The sequence below is a fragment of the Mastomys coucha genome, unplaced genomic scaffold, assembly GCF_008632895.1.
Source record: "Mastomys coucha isolate ucsf_1 unplaced genomic scaffold, UCSF_Mcou_1 pScaffold14, whole genome shotgun sequence".
NCBI classification, from domain to species: Eukaryota; Metazoa; Chordata; class Mammalia; order Rodentia; family Muridae; genus Mastomys; species Mastomys coucha.
The window spans coordinates 95,978,664-95,986,079 of NW_022196896.1; the positions used below are offsets into that span (position 1 = coordinate 95,978,664).

At 40.3% G+C, this 7,416-nt stretch overlaps 1 protein-coding gene across 4 annotated transcripts in view; it reads left to right on the forward strand.

Annotated features, from left to right (window-relative positions):
* Nucleotides 1-7,416, forward strand: part of Spag16 (sperm associated antigen 16) — an 871,212-nt gene that overhangs the window by 106,546 nt on the left and 757,250 nt on the right. The gene's annotated exons all lie outside the window — the stretch shown is intronic.

A 7,416-nucleotide genomic window follows, 5' to 3' on the forward strand; every position in this document is an offset into this window, starting at 1 on the left:
TTTAAGTAAAGGTTACACATTATACATACATTTCTATTAAATGCCCTCATTTTAAATTCTAAGATTCTTCAACCTTTCACAGGGATGATTCAATATATGGATATCCACCAAAGTAATTCACTATATAAACAAACTCAAAGACAAAAAAATATGATCATCTCATTAGATTCTGAGAAAGTATTAGACAAAATCTAACATTCCTTCATGATAATGAAAGGCTGGAGAATATAGAAGTATAGGCTCACAGCCATCCTTTGAAGTGAGTCCAGGGTCCCCAATGACGGAGCTATAAAAAGGATCCAAGGAGCTGAAGGATTTGCAGCCCCTTAGGACGAACAACAATATGAACTAACTAGTACCCTCTGAGCTCCTAGGGACTAAACCACCTACCAAAGAGTACACATGGTGGGGACTAATGGCTCCAGCAGCATATGTATAATAGAAGATGGCCAAGTTGGTCATCAATAGGAGGCGAGGCCCTTGGCCCTGTGAATGCTCTATGCCCCAGTGTAGGGGAATGCCAGGGCCAGTAAGCAGGAGAGGGTAGGGTTGCCAGTAGGGGGAAGGGGAGGGAACCAGGGTTTGTTCTTGTTGTTCTTTTTGTTTTTGTTTTTGTTTTGGGTTTTTTGGTTTTTTTGGAGGGAAAACTGGGCAAGGAGATATCGTATAACATGTAAATTAAATATCTAATAAAAAGTAAATTAAAAACAAAGATTAAAAAAATAGAACTTAAAGTCTCTCAAAAATGAAATTGGAGTAGACCACAGAAAATGGAGAGATCTCACTTGCTCATGGATTTGTAAGGTTAGCATAGTAAAAATGGCCATCCTCTCAAAAGCAATCTAGAGATTCAATTTAATCCCCACCAAAATTCCTATACAATTATTCACAGACATGGAAAGAGCAACTCTCAATTTCATATGGAAAATCAAAAAATCCAGGATATTGGAAACAATGCTTAACAATAAAAAAAACTCTGGGGGAAATCACCATCCCTGACCTAAAGCTGTACTACAGATTAATAGTGATAAAAACTGCATGGTAATGGTAAAGAAGCAGCCAAGGTGATCAATGGATAAAATTGAAGACCCAGAAGTAAACCCACACACTTATGGCTACTTTATATTTGACAAAGATACCAAAAATATACAGTGGAAAATAGAAAGCTTCTTCAATAAATGGTGCTGGTCTAACTGGCAGTCTATACGAAAATAGATCTGTATTTGTCACCTTGCACAAAGTTCAAGTCCAAGTGGATTCAGTACTTCAACATAAAACTAGATACACTGAATCTAGTAGAAGAGAAATTGGGAAAGAGCCTTGAACTCATTGGCAAGGGAAGGGGGGGGGGAATGTCCTAAATAGAATTCTAATGACTCAGGCTCTAAGATCAAGAATTGATAAATGGGACTTCATGAAACAGAAGTGCTTCTGTAAGGCAAAGGACATAATCAATAGGACAAATCAGCAACCTACAGATTGGGTAAAAATCTTGATGAACACCACATTGTATTGACAACTAATATCCAAAATATATAAAGAACTCAAGAAGTTAACCTCCAAAAAACCCAAAACCACTCAATCAAAGAATGGAATGTAGAGCTAAACATGTAATTCACAACAGAGGAATCTCAAATTGCTGTGAAGCACTTAAAAAATATTCAAACTCCTTAGCTATCAGGGAAATGCAAATCAAAATGACCCTGAGATTCCCTTTTATACCAGTCAGAATGGTTAAGATCAAAAACTCAGGTGACAGCACATGTTGGAGAGGATGTGGAAAAAGAGGAACACTCCTCCACTGCTGGTGGAATTGCAAACTGGTACAACCATTCTGGAAATAATTTTGGTGGTTCCTCAGAAACTTGGAAATAGATCTACTTGAAGACCCAGCAATAACACTCTTGGTCACATGTTCCACTATGTTCATAGTGGTCTTATCTGTGATAGCCAGAAGCTGGAAACATCCCAGATGACCCATAACGAAAGAATGAATACAGAAAATGTGGTCCATTTGTACAATGTAATACTATTATGCTCTTAAAAACGGAGGACATCATAAATTTTACAGGCAAATGGATGGAATTAGAAAATATCATCATGAGTGAGGTATCTCAGACCCAAAAGAACATGCATGGTATATACTCACTAATAAGTGGATATTAGCCAAAAAAGTACAGAATACTTAGTATAAAATGCATAGAAGTCAAGACAACAAGCTGAAGGACCCAAATGATGATGCTTCAATCACATTTTGGAGGGAGAAGAAAAAAATCACATAAGATAAGAAGTGGAGAAGGGAGGGAGGGGTCTGGGTGGGAGAGAGGTAGAGGAAGGGAAAAGGGGAATATGGTCAGGCATAGAGGTTGGAAGACAGGAAAGAAGCTCTGAGAGCCAGCAGAATGAATGGAAATATGCAACCTCAAGGGGTCGGAGATCATAGGACCCTCTAGAATGTACCAAAGACCTGGAAGATGAGAGATTCTCAGGACTCAAAGGGAGGGACCTTAGATGATATTCCCAACAGTGTGGAGAGGGAAGCTGTAGAGTCCACCTCCGGTAGAAAGACAGGGCCTCAAGTGGAGGGTTGAAGTTGTCGTCCCACAGTCAAACATTCTGACTCAGAATTGTTACCATCTAAAAGAACTGCAGGGACAAAAAGAGAGGAGAGACTGAGGGAAAGGTGGTCTAATGACAGGCCCAAATTGGGATCCATCTCAAGGGGAAGCTCCAAGGCCTGACATGATGCTACAGTGTGCTTACAGAAAGGAGTCTAGCATGTCTGTCCTCTAAGACACCCAACAAGCAGGTGAATGAGACAGATGCAGATACTTACACCCAACCAATGTCTGAAGACGAAGACTCCTGTGGGTGAATTAGGCAAAGGCTGGAAAGAAACTGAGGAGGAGGGCAACCCCATGTAAAGACCAACATTCTCAACTGACCTGGACCCTTGCGATCTCTCAGACACTAAGCCACCAACCAGGCAGCATACACTAGCTGGTATGAGATCCCTGACATATAAACAGCAGAGGACTGCCTTGTCTGGCCTCAGGAGAAGAAGAGGCACCTAACCCTTAGATACTTGAGACCCCAGTGAGTAGGGAGGCCTGCTGGGGGTTGATGGAGGAACATCCTCTTGGAAACAGGGAGGAGGATGAATGGAATGAGGAACTGTGGGAGGGCAGACTAGGAGGGGGGCAATGAATGGACTGTGAAAAATAAAAATAATAATTGTCTAAATTTTTAAAAAAGTCAGAAAAAATAAAACTGAAACAATTGAACAAGACACTCAGTGTTGACCTCTGATCTACACAAAATGTATATATACATATATATATGTGTATATATCTATACAAAATGTATATATATATGCACATGTGCTTGAGTGTGGTCATGTGTGCACACACACACATACACACAATAAGACAATGTCAGAGACTAAAACAGTATTCAATGTAATGACTCTCTATTTGGATCTCCACATTTCTTCTGCTTCCTCTGGGATGGGTCTTATTTTCTCAGATTCTTCTTTGTTCCTGAGGTGCAGCTCAGTTGTCCTGCACAGCATGTGCTTCATACCTCTTTGGACAGTTCCACAGGCATAGTCATGACATGGTGGTTAGCACAGCCCGTGGACTTTCCTAGCTTGAAGAAGAGAAGTGGAGGCTTCAGAAACCACTCTTCTGAGCTTGGTTATGGGAGCAACTGGATTGTCAGAGGAAGCGTGAAGCAGTTATAAGAAGGACAGAAGTCAAGATGAATGGGAAGCATCAACAGAAATCCATGACTCCAACTATGTTGAACAATGATCTTGATGGAATCTATTTTCTTCCCACAGTATTGTCCACCTTAAGAAATATCATCAGTATCCCTTACTATTTCAAAATATTTTGAACATTTTTTCATCTTAAATGATCAAGGGATCACTAGAATGGAGAAAGACACTGTGGTGGTTTGAATGATAAATGCTCACATAGTCTCCTGTTATGAATGTTACTTGGTCCACAAATGTTTGTATAATTAGTTCTGGAGGTGTGGCCATGCTGAAGGGAATAACCACTATGAGCAGACTCTGAGGACTTAAATCTTACCCTACTGCGAGTTTCTAAGTTCTACATTGTCCTTGCTCTTGCCTTCAGCTTCCTGTTCCTGTTGAAATTCCTACTTCTTGTTGTTCCTCCACTCCACCATCATGGATTCAAAAAAATTGGGGTACAGAACTAAACAGAGAATTCTTAACAGAGGAATTTTTGATGACTGAGAAGTACTGAAAGAAATGTTCAATGCTTGTAGTCATCAGGTAAATGCAAATCAAAACAATGCTGAGATTCTAACACCCTTCAGAATGGCTAAAATAAAAAATTCAAGTGATAGCACATGCTGGTGAGGATATAGAGCAAGGGGAATACTCCTCCCTTGTTGGTGGAAGTGCAAACTTTTTTTTTTTTTTTTTTTTTGGTTTTTTTGAGACAGGGTTTCTCTGTGTAGCCCTGGATGTCCTGGAACTCACTCTGTAGACCAGGCTGGCCTCAAACTCAGAAATTCACCTGCTTCTGCCTCCCAAGTGCTGGGATTAAAGGCGTGTGCTACCACCGCCCGGCTGGAAGTGCAAACTTTTACAACCACTTTGGAAATCAATTTGCCAGCTTCTCAGAAAATTGGGAATAGTTCTAGCTCAAGACCCAGCTATATCACTCCTGGGCATATACCCAAAAGATGTCCTAAAAGAAAACACAAAGTTCAGCGGATAAGGAAGCTTGGTTAAATCTGGGGAGAGTTGGAGAAGTTGGCAGATATGATCAAAACAAACTGTAAAAACTCTTAATAAAATTAATTAAAATATTTATTGAAGTATGTGGATGTATTTATCTTCATCTATGCCTTAAACATTAATTTATATTAGTGTAATTTGAGTTTATTTTAGTCAACTTTATAGTAGTATGCTCTTAAAAGTGAAAGTGCTTTGATTCTTCATACTTAGGAATTTGCTTGATAAATATGAAGTAGCTGCTTCCTCCTCCTGTGGATTTGGTGGGTGGGACTGAGCACTGTGAAAAGGACTTGATTGAAATTCCCAACATTAAAAACTTGAAGCAAAATTGACATAATCTACAATTATATATACAGGCATCATTGAATTATGTTTTAATTGGGCATAGGCAGTAGACATCTTACCGAGTTATCTTTTATTGAGTTTATGCAACATCTAATTATTTGTTTGGTCAGTTGGGAGAAGACTCCAGGTGAATAACTTCCCACATTGTGGAGCAGAATGAGACAATGTGAATATTATTTCATTATGTACCTAAATGATTTCATTTCTAGATAGAAATGGGGATGAAAAGAATTTTAATGCGAACCATACCTTTGCTATGTTGGATTTAGACACCTGGACTTTATCATATAGTTTGGATAATTTCTTCAACTTCAAGGTCTCCTGAATCTGTGTAATTAATTTCTAATATTATATTTCAGTTCACACACTTTCTTTAAATGGGGTATGTTAAGCCAATTTGTAATTTTCCTTCATATATGATGTCCTAGCTCTTTTGTTAGGTATCTCAAAAGTATCACCTTAAGCTGTCACTTATCCCTGGCTTGATAACAATGACAATGACTCTTCCAGTCACACACCTGCTGGGCTCTTTTGATGTCCTTCTGGGCCTTTCCTCTTGCTTCCAGTTTATCACTTATAAATTAGTCAATTTTAATTTTCTTTCCTTTTCTTCTTGCTAGTGTACCCAAGACTCGCCATCTGTCTGATTTCACTGCAGTGCATCACTGTCTTTGTCTGGACACATGTAACTTTTATCACTCGGATACAACCTTCACTCTCTGAAGCTGAAAGATCTTCAAAGAAAATCCCATCCCTAGTAGTTTCCAGTTACAGCAATAATAAGCACAAAACCGTTAACACATTAAGCTGGAACCCTGGCCCCTCTCATTATTGACTGAGTCTTACTCCCATTCTCCCATTCAGAATCAGAGGTTTCTGCTACATCTTGACCTTACTTACTGGGCTTTTGTATAACCCCTAAAACAGCTTAAAATGACCTGCTTTTAAATGACGTGTCATTTATGAACAGGAATAATAGAATTTGTCATCTGTATAATCACGTGTCTGTTATTAACAAAACATGAAGAAACAGGCTACTACAAAATGTTAGAATTTGAGTTTTCTTGAGCAGCAATTGTGGCATTAGTGATTTTTAAGGATCTTTCATTCCTGTGTGTCGTTCAGATGCCAGCACAAGCCTCATTTCTGCAGGAACTCTTCCCTTGGTTGTTGATTATATCTCTGGAGGCTCTTTTGTTCCTCTATCTCTCAAAACCTAGATCCTTGTTTCTTGACTTCTCACTGCTTTCATCTTTTTTTTTCTAATGAAAGTATTTTTCCCCCTTGCAGTTTCTGAGAGAGCAGAACCACTGTCACTTCTTGCTCAAAGCTCTATCTCCTGCCTCTCACGTTGTCTGCCTCCTAATGATAAGTGATTTTTAAGTGGATGAGCTACTAAGCTAGAGAACTGGGATTTGAAATCATAGTTGACTCTGAAACTACTCATCTGGAGTGACAGTATTTTAGTATGCTGTAATGCAAAATTACCATGCTGAGTGTTCAGCACTTGTCTTGAGTATATTCACATGCAAAACATGAATCTTTAGCTTTTCTAGTGTATTCAGTTAATTATGCTTTCATGATTCTGAACATTAATGAAATGGGGTGTCATGGTGAGAGAAGCATTTGAGTACCACGGAAACTTTTGGAGGAGGACTTCCTTGTACATGGCCAGTGGCCATCTGCCTTCATGATCTGACCTTGAGGGTCCAGAGGGCAGAAAAGACCCCGGTGTGCCTTGCTTGAGTACCTCTGTGCCCAGGGTTGTACCAGGGTACGCAGTGTGGCACAAAAGTCTCATCAGTCTCCTCTTTTATGTATACAAGATGGAATCACTCAAGTAGGGGTCAGAGACAGAGAACTGGTTCTATCAGCACAATTTAAGCAGACCAGGAAGAGGAATCTACAATTATAGAGGTGATTTTCTGTTTGCAGGAGCATCCAAACCATCTTAAAAGGAAAGAGAAGACATTGGGTATTAAAAATAAGATGGTTGGATCTTCTCTCCGGTGAGTTCCTAAGCCGGGAACAGTCAGCAGGGAGGCACAGACCCCAAGAGTTGCAGGGGAGCCGCCAGGCAGCAGGGACAGGATCCTCTCAGCTTCCAAGTGGCAGAGGTGGATCAGCGACCTTAGCTGCCCCTCCCTTGCACAAGGAGGGTCTGCCCAGGGACCGCTTTGACCCGGAGTCTCTAGTGAGAGCCGCCATCTTCTCTCCAGTGAGTTCCTAAGCAGTCAGCAAGGAGACACAGACCCCAAGAGTCGCAGGGGAGCCGCCGGGCAGCAGGGACAGGATCC